Source organism: Lichenostomus cassidix, chromosome 1, assembly GCF_008360975.1.
Source record: "Lichenostomus cassidix isolate B80296 chromosome 1, HeHo_3.0, whole genome shotgun sequence".
Taxonomy (NCBI): domain Eukaryota; kingdom Metazoa; phylum Chordata; class Aves; order Passeriformes; family Meliphagidae; genus Lichenostomus; species Lichenostomus cassidix.
In genome coordinates this window covers 86,753,470-86,769,040 of record NC_139479.1, presented here as the reverse complement: position 1 = coordinate 86,769,040, position 15,571 = coordinate 86,753,470, and the positions used below count along the sequence as shown (strand labels likewise).

The following is a 15,571-nucleotide window of genomic DNA, read 5'->3' as shown; positions in this document are numbered from 1 at the left end:
ACTGAAAACACAAACCGTTTCAGTTGGAAAGCCTTGAATGGGAAGCAGCATGCCTGGCTTGACTGGCACTGTTTAAGTCCTGTTTCTTCTCACCAGACAGGACCGATGCTGTAACTTCTCACTTTTTCTGAACTCAATCTTAAAGTGGGAACACTTCAGTACAATCTCCAGGCAAATGATACTCAGTGCAACAGAGGAGATGGTGATAGTGCTCCCACATGTGCTAAAAAAACTGACAGTAGTACAGCCCTGTGCTTGTGAGATTTCTGTCACAAAAAGGGCTGCTGTGTGCCCATGCTGTATCTAAGCTGTGGCAAAGTGTTTCATGCAGCAGCTTCTTTATGCAAATAAAGGATTCCCTCAAAGTTCGAGCACCGTCAGTGATGACACCTGAAGAGCCATAGGGCACCAGTGATGCTAAACAGGTCAGCATTAATTCAAAATTCTTTTCCATTAGTGCATATGGTTTTCTTAGAAAGTAAGCAGGTTTGCTCCTAGGTTTGTGTAGTCACTTATTTTAGAGTACCCCAATGGTTTATGTCTGGAGTCTTGATGGAACTGCTCATGCCCATGACAAACCTCGGGGTCTCCTTAGAATGGAATTTTTTTTCTTCTGGGGTTTGCATGGCACTCTGAGACTGATCAAGTGCAGTGACAACTGGATAAACTGTGTTAATTCTGTGCTGGCCACAGGCTCTTCTGGACCTAAGCTTTCAACAAAACCCCTCATTTTCTAAGCCTTTTGACGCTAACTGTAAAACTTCAGAGAGACCTTCACTGAAGCATGTTCTAGCTTACTACACAGAAAATGTGTATCACAGTTCAGAAAGTAATGCAGTGAGCCTCTGACAGATACCACCTGCAGATCCTGACATCAAATAGCATTAAACATTAATCTGAACCATGCATCTGTCTGGCTTCCATGGGAGGAATTCAGGCATGCATTTAGGATTAAGTAAAAAGCTAGGATTGTTCAGGTACTGCACAAGCCTTCTGGAGAAAAGATGAGGACTTGACAGGTTCTTCCTCTCCATTAATGGAATGGAGCTGTTCCTTTGAGTTCTACATTTCAACACACAAGAAAACAAAGAAGCAGATCAATGTCCACCTAAGCCAAGTCTTCTCTGTGTTTCCAGTGCCAGGAAGAGGTGCTGGGTGGAGATGAAATGTAAGCTTGGCCTCTATGTGATCCACTTCCCTACTCTTCTGCCAGTATCCACAGATATAAAACAAAGGTTACCAGAGAATATCCTCCAATCCATTGCCTTTAGTATCTCTTTAGGAATTCATCCAATCCCTGTTTTGAACTTGGAACAGATTTGGAAAGATACCTATCCTCACGCAACAAAGTATTTTTATGTATTTTAAACTGTTCTACTAATAGAAGCTGAAATCCTAACAGTGCCAATTTTTTTATGCGTTCAATTCTTAACTGTTCCAAGAACTTTTCCAAATCATCTTGTTTCCTCCCACTGGAACAATGCTTCTTCCTCGTTCATTGTTAACTGACTCCTCTAGGCTTATTTCACAGTAGAAATCATTATATGTGTATAACTTCCCTCTGCTATACTTGATTCCATAGATTTTCCCTGTATTTGTCATAGTTTTTCTTCACACAAAGGATCTAGATGCAAAATAAATCTACCTCTAAAGTTCTTCAGGGCAGAGAAAATGCTGTACCTTTGCAAGCACAATCTTTCCCCTTGCACATTTTGCTCTGTGACTCATATCAGCTTAATATTATCTCTCAGCAAGAGCCATTAAAAAGATAAATGAGCACAACATCTGGGAGAGTCAATAAACTACCATTCCAATTAATTTGTGCTGCACACTGATTCATCACATTTAGGCAGAGTACAAAGAGTGAAATTAATACTTCTCATTCATGATAAACAAGGAATCATGATAGTGTTACACATCAAGCAGAGGCCTCCCTCCCCTTCGCTGTCCCCAATTCTGCCCTACTAAAATTGCTCCTTTGCCACTGGGATGCCCTCACAGCCATGGTCACGCATCTCACTGGGATAAATCTCACAATGCCATTGTGAAAATCTGTCACTCAGTGCCTGTCCAACTCTGTGAGCATGACATAATACTGCCTACCTTCTTCCTTAGACAATAATTACAATAACTGCTATTCATAGCAATCTTTCTACGCCCCAAACAGGAAGTGAATGGGGGGACAGCAACGCATAATTTATCGCTCGGGGTTTTAATGTCATGGAGTCAATGTGTTTTCTTCAAAAAATTCTATTACCGGGGCACATGAAAAATGATTAATTAAATAAATAGTTCATTTTGATAGTTGCTGTATATCCTTTTATCCTCTGTTACTAATTGAGATTATTTTTAATGACTCCAAAGTACTTTGAAATTATCTGAGAGTGGAATTTGTCAAAAAAAAGCCTTGTGGATTTTTTACAGTCTGTTCAGTTTATTAATTCAATTTTGAGAGAAATGCTCTAGATGAAATGTATAGCTAAGTTTAAAAGAATTCTTCCTCAAGAGCATACTTCATAAAATATTTCTTCTAGCTGGCTTGATCATTTTCTTCCTACAGATTATCTGGATAGAGCCGTGTCTGTCTCTTGGGATCCCTTCAGTTTACAATGATGATCCAAAAGCTGATTCTGAATGTTCTCCAAAGAAAGGCATTTATTTCCTTGTTTACCATGGAAACACCAGGAGGTTTAAAGCTGATCTTCCATGCTCTGATTATACATTTCCTAGTGGGACCCAAATGAAGAACTTCCCTAGCTCTTAAAGGGAAGAAAGAGACGCTTATTTTCATGAATTTTTATTAAACCCTTGAGGCTCGAATAGGGTGCCCAAATTAGAAGCATAATCACTCAAATGACCTCTACACTCAGTGAGCTGAGCTGAATCATCTTCACTAGGTAACTAAGATCTGTGCTAATTAAAAAAGGGAGCTACGGCCAGCTGAACAGCTCTCTCCCGACACCTCCCTAGGTGCAGCCTGAAGGTATCTGGGGAGATTCCGAGCCTCTGCGAGATCTCCCAGCCCACACAGGTGGCCACGTTAGCATCTCTTTAGATAACTACAGTGCTTTCCCTTAAATCTCTCTTCTCTGCAATGACACATACTTGGCTGGGGTAGCCTCACAGCTTAGCTTGTCACTCTAGTCTTTCTTCCTAAGCAAAACTCATTCACAGCTACCCTGTGTTTCTGCAGACTCTCCTAATGCCTCCACATCATGTTTTGCTATGCCTAACAAAGATGGACACTGATGTCTTCAAATTACAGCAATTTAAATAAATATTCCTATTCAAGACACAAATTCTTTCTCCCACCTATTCGGTACCTGAAATACATACATATTAAACACAACTAAGTTCTTGAAAAAAATCTCTTCCCACCTCACAAAATTTGACTTCACTGGCAATTTTTATAGTGATTTGAGCAGTTTTCAAATATTGGCAATTATATTCAAGTTTGTAACATTCTCACCTAGAAGCACAATCCTGGTTCTAAAATATTAACAACATTATAGAAAGAAAAATGTGAAGCAATTAATTGTTTTGTATGTTATCCATAACTTGCCTGATAGAAACTGTCCTAAAAAATACAGGAATTGAAGTGATACAGAAAGTACTCCCTTGAATTTTCATACAGTAAATAAATGAGACTGCGCAAACAGGGAGAAAAAGAATTAGCAGCTGTCAATCATATTTATCTTCTTTGATGGAAAGAGAAGATGACAACTGTATCCACTGGGTATGTCCTGTTATTGATTTTACTCTAATTTCTCAGGATACTTCCCAGCATAACTGTACACAGATCATTGCACTTTTAGTTATGTGGAAATAAACATGATGTTATCAATTTCAAGTATGATTCATCTTTGACAATCATACTTTCATCTGTACAAAAGGAAGACATAAGGCTTCACAGGGGAAACAGATATGCAATCCACAAACTCTAGGGCACAGCAGCAAACCTTTGTCAAGCACTGTGTAAAATGCTGTATTTCCAAACTTCTAAGCATAGAATTTTAAGTTTAGAGTACTAGACTTAGGTATCTATGAAGATCACCACATTATTAACTTCTAGGTGAAAATAATCTGTGGTAGTAAAAACTCTTTGAAAATTGACGCTTCCTTCTCTAGTACAACTGGCAATAACTAAGTTTAAACAAACACCCCAAAATGCACTAAAATTTTATGATAGAACAAGTTTGAAAAAACAAGGAAAAAGATGCATGCTCTTTTGGCATTTAATAATGGAAGGAAAATGAAACATTTTCACAAATGGTAATTAAACAAAGGATGTGTACTGGTTTTGGCTGGGATAGAGTTAAATTTCTTTTTAGGAGCTGGCACAGTGCTGCATTTTGGATTCAGTACGAGAATACTCTTAATAACACAGATGTTTTAGTTGTTGCTAAGTAGAGCTTACTCTAAATCAAGAACTTTTCAATTTCCCATGCTCTGTCAGTGAGGAGATGGACAAGAAACTGGGAGGGAGCATGGCCAGGAACAGCCGACCCGAACAGGCTGAAGAGATATTCCATACTATGGAATGTCACACTCAGTATATAAACAGAGGGGAGGTGGCCAGGATCTGCTGATCACTGGTCAGGGATGTGCTGGGCATCCATCAGTGGGTGGTGAGCGACTGTACTGTGCATCACCTGTTTTCCTTGGGTTTTATTCCTCTCTCTCTCTTTCCTTTTCATCATCATCATCGTCACCATCACCATCATCATCACCATCACCACCATTATTATTATTTTATTTCAATTATTAAACTGTTCTTACTGTTCTTATCCCAACTCATGTCTTTTACTTTTTTCCGAATCTCCTTCCCATCCCACTGAGGGGTGGGAGGGTAGGGGGTAAGCAAGCAGCTGTGTGCTGCTTAGCTGCCAGCTGGGGTTAAACCATGACAGTGACGTAAAAAAAAAGTCCCTAAAATGATGTTCTTGTCTACTCAGCAATGCTGATCAGGCTTTTTTTTTTTCCCCAAGTGAAATTAAAGTTATTATATGCCAAGTTCTGAATGCTGATGGGTGGAAAGTGATAAAGAAGCCAAGCACAGTGTTTGCCATGGCCAGACAGGCAACACCACAAATCAGAAAAATAAACTTGACATTTGCTGACCAAGTCTGCAAATGCATCTGCAAATCTGCACAGACAACCAAACACAGAGCTGCAAAATAGCCTTATAGGCACTCTCAGGATGCTGGAAAAGAAATCAAGGGCCTGAAGGGTTGAGCAGGGGGAAAAGTGAGAGTGGCTTGCAAAACTAAGATATGAATCAGTCTAAGAATAGGGATGTTTCATACTAATGCTCTTTCCCATTGTGACTTAAGAATGCAGCCTTACATGGCAGGACTAGAAATATACGAACCAAGATCTATGCACAAACACTCAAAAGATAAAATGGAGGGGGAAAAAAAGAACAAGCTGAAAATACTTTTCTTAAACGGTGCATTGTGGACCAGTTTGCAAAATCCTTTAGTAAGGATTAATATTTTCTTCAGCTGCAGTAAAGAACTTCATTTTTTGCAAAAATATGCTTACTGTCTTCATATCTAATTTTGCTTTCAACTTCATGAGGGTTTTATAGTGAGAAATATTTAGCATAAGCAGAAAATGCATGTTATTCGTATTCACAGTATCCAAGGTTCTGTTGTCTATTGGGATATAGTGGCAGCACTGACAGCCAGCTAAAAGATAATGTTCCTCTTCTATGGGAATTCCCATCATTTTGAAATTGCCTTTCATTCCATGAGAGAAACTGTCATTTCAAAACAGATTATAGAAAGAACTAATAATATTAAAGCATCTTAATTTAAGTGCAGCTCTTTTCATTAACCTCCTTTCTGGCTTCAATGAGGCAGCTTGGGTTTTCAGAGAATGTGCTTCATAATTTAAGGGTTAATTAAAACTACTTTTTTCCATTTTAATCAGTTTCACAGCCTTGGGCTGTCATAGAGCTTGGTTCACAAATTGTTGGCTTCATGCATTTGCAGATAGAGGCTACTTTTAAAACTATTTAATTACTAGCATTATTTATCATCACTGTTTTTATTCCTGTTAAGAGAAGCAAGAATGCTTCTTTGTAAAACAACAAGGCAGAAAAGCACTGAGGCAAGATCGCTTCACTGACTTGTTCACTGCCTTGACCTTGCTGTCCAAACCTACTCTCCCAGCTTCACTCCCTGCAGTTGATTACCAGGTAGCTTCCATCTTGTTATACCCTCACAAAATTGCAAATACCAGTTTTTGAGCTCATAATGTTGCCCCAGCAGAGGTCTGTAATGTAACATATTCCCCAAATGGCAGTGGGAATAAATAAAAATTATCTTCAGTCAAGCTGATTCCCTTATGTTTTGCTGACTGCACCAACAGGCTGTACAGTAGACAAGCTTTAGCTCCAGCACATAAATTACAGCGTTTGATGTGGAAATAGATGCACAAAACTAGGAAGCTCTGAGGGAGGAACAAAATGGCTCAGAGAAGAGCTCTACCAGTTTTCTTTCTTTTATGGCCACTGTTTGCCTAAATGGGAATTCTGTCTGTTCCACCATCAGTTTGAGTCTCCCCTTCACTTTATGCACTAAAACACTACAAAACAACCCTGCACTGCCCTGGTCATAGTCTGAGAACTGCTCACCAACACTTACTAAAGTCTGTCCACAGCCATTTCTGCAGCAGGTGTGACTGCACTGTGCAGTAACAAGCAACTAGGGACTTACCTTGGCAGCAATCTCTCAAGAACACAGAGGAAGGAGCTATGAGACCTAGAACTTATTCTGGAAAGACTTTGAGAAAACAGATGGTTTTTCCAGTTTGCTGTCTTCAGTTCCAGTCTCAAAATCCAGAATTCTGATTCAGACTCAGCTGCCTTTCCTCTTAGTGCGTTGGTCTCATTGTTAAAATGACTGAACTGAGCAACTAGGACAGACACTACAGGGGTCCTGTTGAACTTCAGAAGCATCTCACTTGTCTTTAACACTAAGTTTCTTTTAACTTTTGTCAGTATCTAGATATTTATTTATACTACAACAGTAATGATTCATGCTGTTTAAAGACTTCGACCAGGTCTTCACTTTGATTTTGGGAATTGGGTTGCCCAAAATTTGCTGTCATGTACAAGACAATTGAGAGAAAAATGAAGCAGAAATGGTAGCTTGAAGAAAAGAAGTGAGATGAAGGTGCAAAGAAGAGATGATCTGAATGGGCATGACTGCTTGGAACAATTACCTGAGTTCAGTGAAGCATCACAAGGAGCCCATGTGTAGCTGAAGTGGGTTAGAAAGCTCCACCAAAAATATGAACTTGCCACTAGCAGAGCCTGAAGAGCAGCCAATTTTTTTCTCAGGTCCTTCCCTCCTCCTCCATCCTGCATTTCCAGTTCGATGTTTCCACCCTCAGGAAATGGGAACATTATGTGCCACTAATACTTCAGCAGAACAGAAATAGTCTTAAGAGGAAAGGGGAAGGCCAAGCAGGTTACGGTAGGAAGATATTTCAGGCTCACAGCATCTTTTTCTAATGCATGTTTGTATTATTTTTCGTGCCAGAGATGAAAGCAACAACACATAAATCTCAGAGTTCATCCTGCCTCCTCAGTGTCTCAAAGGCTTATTTATATTTCAGTGTGGATGCTGGGGCTCACTGCTCTTGTTACATCCACCTCCAACCTCAAAACCATAGGATTGCATTAAAAATTTAGTGAGTACAATACACTACTTCCTTTCCTTGGATATCAACCAGTCTTGGTTGTAACACAGCAGATCCAAGATCCATGTTCTGTCAGGAAGGTAGTCCCTCCCCCAGCTGTTGATGAGACTATAATAATAGAAATAAAACAAGGGGGATGGGCACCTTTATTTAGACAACATCTGACCTAAAGTCCCCGGTCAACTGCAGGATTTTTGTCTGTATATTTCTTTAAGCTTTCCTAGTCATATTTTTAAATGTCTTTAGCAATAGGGCTTCCATGACTTTCTACAATCTATGTGGACCTTTGCTGGAAGAAACCACAGGTTAATACTGAACGCAAACCCATCTACTTTGGACAATTTGAGCTGGCACTTTTACTTTGGCCAGCACATTGCCTAGGATCCCATCAGTAGTCTCCCAGGTACTCTAGCTACTCCAGAGCAAACCCTTTTCACTCATCAGTGAGCTAGTTCTTTCTAATAGCATTTTAAAAATTCCCTATAGTCACCTAATCACTTCTGTTGCTCTTCACTGAGCTCCCAGCTCATCAGTGCTGTGGCAGAGAAGTCACAGTCAGGGACTGTACAATTTGAACACCACAGATTCAGAGACGCAGGAAAAAAAAAAAAAAAAAAAAGAAAAGTAGAAAACAGCAGCAGGGTGATCTGCTATCATCTGGATGGAGGAAGGGAAAGCGAAGCATTTTTGTTTTTTAAATCTTCTAAAACCTAATTTTAAAAGAATTTTGTGAGGGCTTAGGGCAAGTTCCCCCTTCCCCCTTGGATTTCTATACACACAACTCTTTACAACACTATTAGACACAGTGACTAGCAGCCAAGTGAAGCAGGAAATATACAGCTATTCAATGAGCCTATTCTGATCCTTTCAATTAGGGTCGTCCAGTAGGTGTTAATTTATCGGACAGAGTAACATTTGTTTTAGCTTAATTCTTCTAAAGAATTGAACATTTTTTATTTTTACTCTGTTTCCAAAGATTGATTTGTTTTCTTTACACTCTGTCATCACACACACTTTTTCAGGGGTAACCCATTACACATAATCAAAAGAATCTATTCAGGAGAAAATTTTTTAAACTATTCTTCACAGTTGACAGGGATCTAGTCACTAATTTCACAGAATAGCAGAATTACAGAATGGTTTGGGTTGGAGGGGACCTTAAAGATCACTCAGTTCTGATCGCCCTGCCATGGGCAGGGACACCTTCCACTAGAGCAGACTGCTTCAAGCCCCATCCAGTGTGACCTTGAACACTTCCACAGATGTCTGGGCATCCACAGCTTCTCCAGGCAACCTGTTCCAGTGCCTCACCACTCTCTGAGTAAAGAATTCCTTCCCCTAAACCAACCCTCCATCAGTTTAAACTCTTTCCCAGATGTCCTATTGCTTCATGCCCTTGTCAAAAGTCCCTCTCCAGCTCTCTTATATCTGCTTGAGGTAATGAAAGGCCACAATAATGTCTCTCCAGAGTCTTCTCCAGTCTGAACAAACCCAGCTGTCTCAGCCTGTCTTCACAGAAGCTCCAACCCACTTCCTGGCCTTCTCTGGCCCTCCCCTCATGGCCCTCCACCTTCTACCTCAAGACGTCCTAAGTTCTTGCAAGAACGTGCAGCTCTCTTGAGACCACCCAGAGCCACTTCTAATTCAAGACTGGTAAAATTATCCATGAGAAACACACTGCTGTCAACACGACTCCTGCAGTCAGAGTTAGGAGGACTTTTGACTGAAACAAGGAGCACAAGTCATGCATCATTCCCATTACGTTATTTCACCAAATGTCTTTCTGGTGCTCAGCCTGGGGCCCCAAGCAAAAAGGTAGCTACAGTGAGGCTCAAAATGAAGACTAATTACTCTTCAGCATCTGACTCCACATACATGTCCCAGCAGAACAAGGCACGTGCAAACTGAGAAAATTCCCTCTGTCAAGCCTCTATCTATCTCCTGGATTTTAACAGACTGCTGATTTATACTCAGGTCTCCAGAATTTGTTCTCACATCATGTTGTACTGTACCTTTACATATTTGTAACATGCTTATATCTGGAAGAGGAGAGGGCCACTAAGATTCTCCCTGTGCTAGCAATGAAACAAACATTCCTCAAGAGACCTATTCCATTCTGGATACCATAGTGATGGCAGTGGTAACTGTTGATGTGGTAGCCCCTTTATGGACAACACATGCACCAAACGGGATTAGTAAACTCACTGAAAAATGAAAATGTCAGTACATATTTGCATTCCCATTGCTGCTGGCACCAGCTGAAAGCCTACTGACATTAGGAAGGGAAGGGACCATCTGGGAGACAACTGTAGGCACGCATCCCAATCCAGCTGTGCTTCCAGCAGCTTCTTCCTGGCTCAAACCCAAGAAGGGGTAATTTTAAACATCTTCCTGGTGCAGAAAGCATTCCAAATTCTGTGTACTGGAATGAAGTTGATCCTAGCTGTGAGTGAAACTTAACATTTGGAAATTCAAACAATCATAGAAACAGTCCAGTTTGAATTTCCAAATCGAAATTATTCAAAACCTGCCCAGAAATTTCTGCAATATTGTCCCTCTTGTGACATCCCACCCTCTTCTTAGAGAACAGTCAGGAAGATAAGAGAGTTCTGCCAAGGAACCATGCTTCCATTTGTAGACATCCTCAGGATCTGAGAGAACCTGTGGTAAGCCTGATGCTAAAGGCTTCCACACAGGCGTCTGTATCCTACACACTGCCTCTGAAGTGGTCAGCTGGGCCAAACAGATTCATATCATGTGAGTGTTTTGCAGTAAGTGGGAGAGAGATCAGATCATTTAGGGAGCTTTGAAAGCTTTACAGTAACTTGGAGAAACATCAGTATGCTAAAACAGAAATATGTTACAAAGAGTCAGTAGTTCTCAGTCTTTAGCTTCTAGGGTTTAATTACATGATTTAGACACGTTGGATATTTTCCAGAGACATGGCACAGAGCAAAAAACTGCACTTGGAAACTGCAGAATCAGCAGAGGAATCATTTACTTGGCAAGCTTAAGGAGACAGGGAAAAAAAAAGCCTGCCTGAAAATGAAGTCATGTATGTTTCAATGTGCAGGTCTGGGCTGGCGAGAATTTCCATCCTAAGGTGAATCAAGACCTTAAGGATTCAGCTTCCATAAGTAAGACTGAAGTTTTCAGGCTGGATAGGCTGTGTTCTTGTAGTATCCAGCATCTTCCCTGCTCCCAGGACAGCTCTTTTTTCCGCTCTGTGCCCGTAGCTGTGTGCACACACGGACATGCGCACACGCGCGTGCATATGGGAGTGGGGGTGTGCATGTGAAACCTTTGAACAAAAATCTTCTTGACAAGCAGGCCAGAGCAGCAGAATGCACAGGGGCCTCTGGAGGCATGGAAAATTGAAACCAGTGACCAGAAGAGCTTTCATCAGAAGTGGTCTCAAGAATGATCTTCAAGTAGGACCTCTGTGACAGAAGCATCAGCTTGCTCCATGGTGACTTTTAAGAGGCAAGGCAGTGCCTTCAGTACAAAATAATGTGCCAGGATCTCCAAAAAGTACACACATTTAAATTGGATTTTTTTAAACACAACATATATTAACAGTACACTTCCAATAAAATTCTATTTCTGGTGGCAGAGGAATATTTCTTGAAAGCACAACACACACCTCTGAGAAGGAAGTACTAGTGTAGTTCTTTGTTAATTTTCAAACCCCTTGCATAAATCAAGTGTGAGAAGAGTAGCAACATGAAATGGCTTTTTCTTACTCAGACTTGCTGTTCACATGTTCGACATGTGGCTGTTCGACATGTGATGTCAGCCGTGGCTGACATCAGCAATTAAGGAGGTTTTTATCCTTTTGGATAAAAATTATCCTTTTGGTCTGTTTACGTAGCACAGTTGGCAGCACCGAGAGCTAGTTTGCCATCGTACAACATCTACAGAACTATTTACAAAATACACCTGTGTTACACTTGTGTACACCCCTGAAGCCCATGACACTTCATGGTTGCCAAAGAGAGCAAATATGGAGAGAAGAGCGACATCCAGCTCACGATTTAACAGACAGAAGTTAAATTATAAGGTTGTAATGTGTTGGAAAACTGCTGAATGACTGGAGTCAGTAGCTGAAAGAAGTACATTACCTGAATTTCTGTAAGATGATACAAAAGTTACTAACAATTTTTTTTTTTTAAACAGTAAGATATAATAGTAATGTAATATTAAATCAGATTTAAGGGAAAAACCCAACAAAATAATGACAATATTATAGGGGCTCATTAGTTTCCCCCTAAACCTTTTTAATCAGCTTTTCACATAAATAAGGCTTTGAGCTTTTTGAAAAAAATCATCACATGTTTATGACCAAGACCAGCCAATATGGAATATTCTTAATAAACACTTCTTCATGATAGCACCCTTTTTGGGAGATTCTGCCCTCTTGTTTGGTGTCTGAACGACATTATAAAGCTCTAGCTTGGCCATCTACACCAATTTGTACTTCTTCCACCTTCTATTGTTTATGTGTGTAGTAAACATATGCAATATGGCCACAGCAATGAGAAATAAAAACATATTGTGCAACTTTAAGTGTGGTCCAAAAGAACTCTGCACTAATCTGTAGGGACTTCAGGATAACCCTCCACACAGGGACTGCTGAGGGATAACTCACGAAATACAGGGAAATGAAGGGTTTAGGGAGAGCAGATCTGGAGAGAGGAGCACTCCTGAACCAGAGGAAAAGCATGCATAAATCTTCTAACAATCCAGGGAATAAGAGCTGACAAAAAAAACAACACTACCTTAATTGGAGGCACACAAGATAAGGGAGGAGAAAATACACTCATCTCTTACATGATTCTCTGCATATGGCACATGCACTATCAGAGGGAAGGGGCAGACATTTGCACCTGGGCACAAAGAGGGATGTACACAGTGAATATGAACAGGCATAAAGAAGACCATTCTCAGGGGACTGGGGGATCAGCTCCCTTGTCAGACACATCTGCTGGCAGCCTATGGGAGCATGCTGGCAAATAAGCAGCTGCCTCCTTGGAGGCACCAGCTGCCTTCCCCCCAAAAAGGATTTACACTGTGCCATTGGTCAGCCTCCAAGTAAAATACAGAAGGCGAAGACAGTAGCAGCCTTGGGCAAGAGAAAAGAGAATAGACATCTCTTCCCCAACTGCCTCCAAAAAGTCTCCATAACCTAAGCTGTTCTTGCCACAGATAACAGCTCGGAAGAGCTGAGAACCCCAGAACAATGCAAGAGAGCATGTCTTTCTGTAGGGTTTCAATGATTAAATTAGAACGAGATACAATCCTAATCCATGCAACTTCCAGTGCCCCAAAGTAATGGTATTTCCAAGTACCAAAACACATGGCCATGTCATCAATTCTGACCACCTCAGTACAAGTGCCAGAAAGTCAAATAGGAGAGAATTCAGAAAACAGGAAAAAATGCTAAGTGGCTAGAGGGGCACACCAGTCAAGGAATTAAAAACTGCACATGCAATTTGGCTAAGAGACGATACATGCAAAAGGCAGTAAAGGGAAGGATGCAATTATGTGCAGTTATCTGAAGCTTGCCAATACATTAGCAAAGAAAACTGACGTAGTGCAAGGTGTTGAATGTAGGGAAGAACTTCTAGAGAGAAACAGATTTTTTTTTCTGCAATGAGATGGGGTAGCATCAAAATAGAAGGATTATTAGATTATGGACAATCTTTTCATTTCCTTCTCCCAAACGAACATCAGCATTAGAATTATTTCAAACTGGGAATGAAAAAATGCCTAAAAATAGCCAATAAACCTTGTATTAATGACTTAGGGCAGGTGGATCACTGTGAGTAAACAAGAGGTGCACCCACATCCAGTTCTACATTTCTGAATAGAACCTATATAAAACAAAGCAAAAGGAAGCCTCCTCCTTCATCCCATCCGAGGCTACAGATTTGTCTCTCTTTAACAGATCTGTCTGGTGGCAGCCACTCTTCTTGACTTTGTTGTTTCCATTTGCCCTCTCACTCCCTTTCATCCTGTAATCAGCATGACTCGGTATCACTGCTAGTGCAGGATGCCCCTTGGGAGATTTGCTTCCCCATCTTTACTCTCCGATTCCTGGAACTTGTAGGAAAGGCAGGTGATACTGACTCTCCTCCCCGACCAAATGAGTGTGGTAATAGCAAGAGAAACTTCAGAGTAAGTGAAATCATCTCAGTGGATCCCGCAAAAGGCAAAATTAAAATTACCCATAACAACAGCCCCTCCCACATTCACAGATTTATTTAGCTTGAGTAGTAGTAACTTGCATCATCTTGAAAAATAGCCTAACATGGCTTTTCTCTGCCACAAGCACTCATACAGCCATCTGTCCCCCACAGGAGTGCTGAGCAACCCTACCCACAGCCGAGGCCACCCAGCCCCCCTGTGTGCTTCCACGAGCATCGGGATCGACAGCAGCATCCACCAAACCCTACTTCACACACTTCAAAGGCAGCATTGCCCTGTGGCTCCTCACGGGGCTAGAAAGAGGGGAAACACCGCTCGTGGGCGCAGAGCAAACGCAGCACGGCCGTGTGGCAAGGGTCAGGGTGTGATGGTGATACCGTGAGCGGAGAGGCCGTGACCCGATCGCCCACATCTGCCCACAGCCGGCACCTGACAGCAGCGCTGCGCTAGGGGCACAGTCCCAGCAACGCAGCCTTTGAACAGCATCCACCGGGAAAGGCGGAAAAAAATGACCCGAGGAGTTTTAACCCCTTCCGAAGTAGTCCTCGCGTGTTCCGTGCCCGCCCTCCCCCGGACGGCACAGACCCGCTGCTCCGGCCGCACTCACAATGCCCGCCCTCGCCACGGTACCTTGTGCAGGACTCCAGCAACACCCCCTCCACTTCCCAGCATTACTCGAGCCGTGTTCGGAGCAGCCCTTCCCGCTAGAGCCGTGCCGCCCGGCCTCCCGGCGTCAGAAAAGTTGGACAAAGAGCATTTTCACGGCGCGAGTTGCACCATCCCGGCGGGCCAGCGCAGCTCCCTCTGGCTCCGCGCACGCCGCCGCTTTGTCCCCTGGCCCCGGGCACAGCTTCTGGCCTCGCTCGACGGCTTTCAACAAGTCGGATGCTTGCGAGCGGTCCCGATCCTTGCGCTCCCCTCCGGGCCCTTCGCTGGGAATGTCCTCTCCCCGCCCAGGTTCCCCCTCCTGCAGGAGTCTCTCTTCCTCTCGCTTCCCAGGATCTGCCTTGTCCCTTTCTCCGGGCTCCTCTCTCCCTCTCCCTTTCTCTCCCCCGTCCCTCCCTCCCTCCCTTCTTCGCCGTGCCCCTCCTCCATTCTCTCTCCGCCCCCCCGACCTGCTTTCCTTCGCGGAGGCCCAGCGACGGCAAACGGGGGTGGGGGCGCTGCGAGATCCCGCACTCGGAGGCGGCTGCAGCCACTGCTGTCACTTCCGCGGCCATCGCCATCCTGCACGCCCCGCCGGCTCCCCCGGCCGCAGGCAGCCTCCCCTCGGAGCCGCTCGGCTGGGCGGGTCGCTGGGCGGCACCGGCTTCCCTCCGCGATCCCTGCCTGTGCTGCCGGGCCCCCTCCCGCTTCCCCTACCCTGCCTCTTCCTGAGGGGGATTTTCCAAAGGGTCTTCCCTCGCCGCCCGCTCCCTGGGGATCCCGAACGTGGCTACAGTTGTACCTGCCCCAACCTCTGCCGCAGCCCCTGCCCCTGTCAGGAAGGACAGTGTGGCTGTACAGGACTGATCCTTGGTCAGTCTCTCTTGACGTTGTTGAAATCCATGTGCGGCGTCTCCTGTTGTTCTGCATAACCCATCCTAACGCTGGTGCATCTGTGCTTGCTTGTACTCCACCTCCAAAGGTTTCCTCTCCACTCAGCCCTGGTGAG

The 15,571-nt window shown here is 43.1% G+C and overlaps 1 protein-coding gene across 2 annotated transcripts in view; it reads right to left on the bottom strand.

The window, feature by feature from the left end:
• The window catches only part of LOC146445120 (ephrin type-B receptor 5), a 64,670-nt gene extending 49,492 nt beyond the window's left edge, over positions 1-15,178 (bottom strand). Inside the window, exon 1 of one of the 2 annotated variants that reach the window (XM_085067807.1) lies at positions 15,033-15,178. The gene's annotated coding sequence lies outside the window, so the exon portion shown is untranslated. Of the gene's footprint in view, positions 1-14,547; positions 14,965-15,032 lie in introns of those variants that run through there. The other variant, XM_085067796.1, reaches the window with a different exon arrangement.
• Between the last annotated feature and the right edge of the window lie 393 nt (positions 15,179-15,571).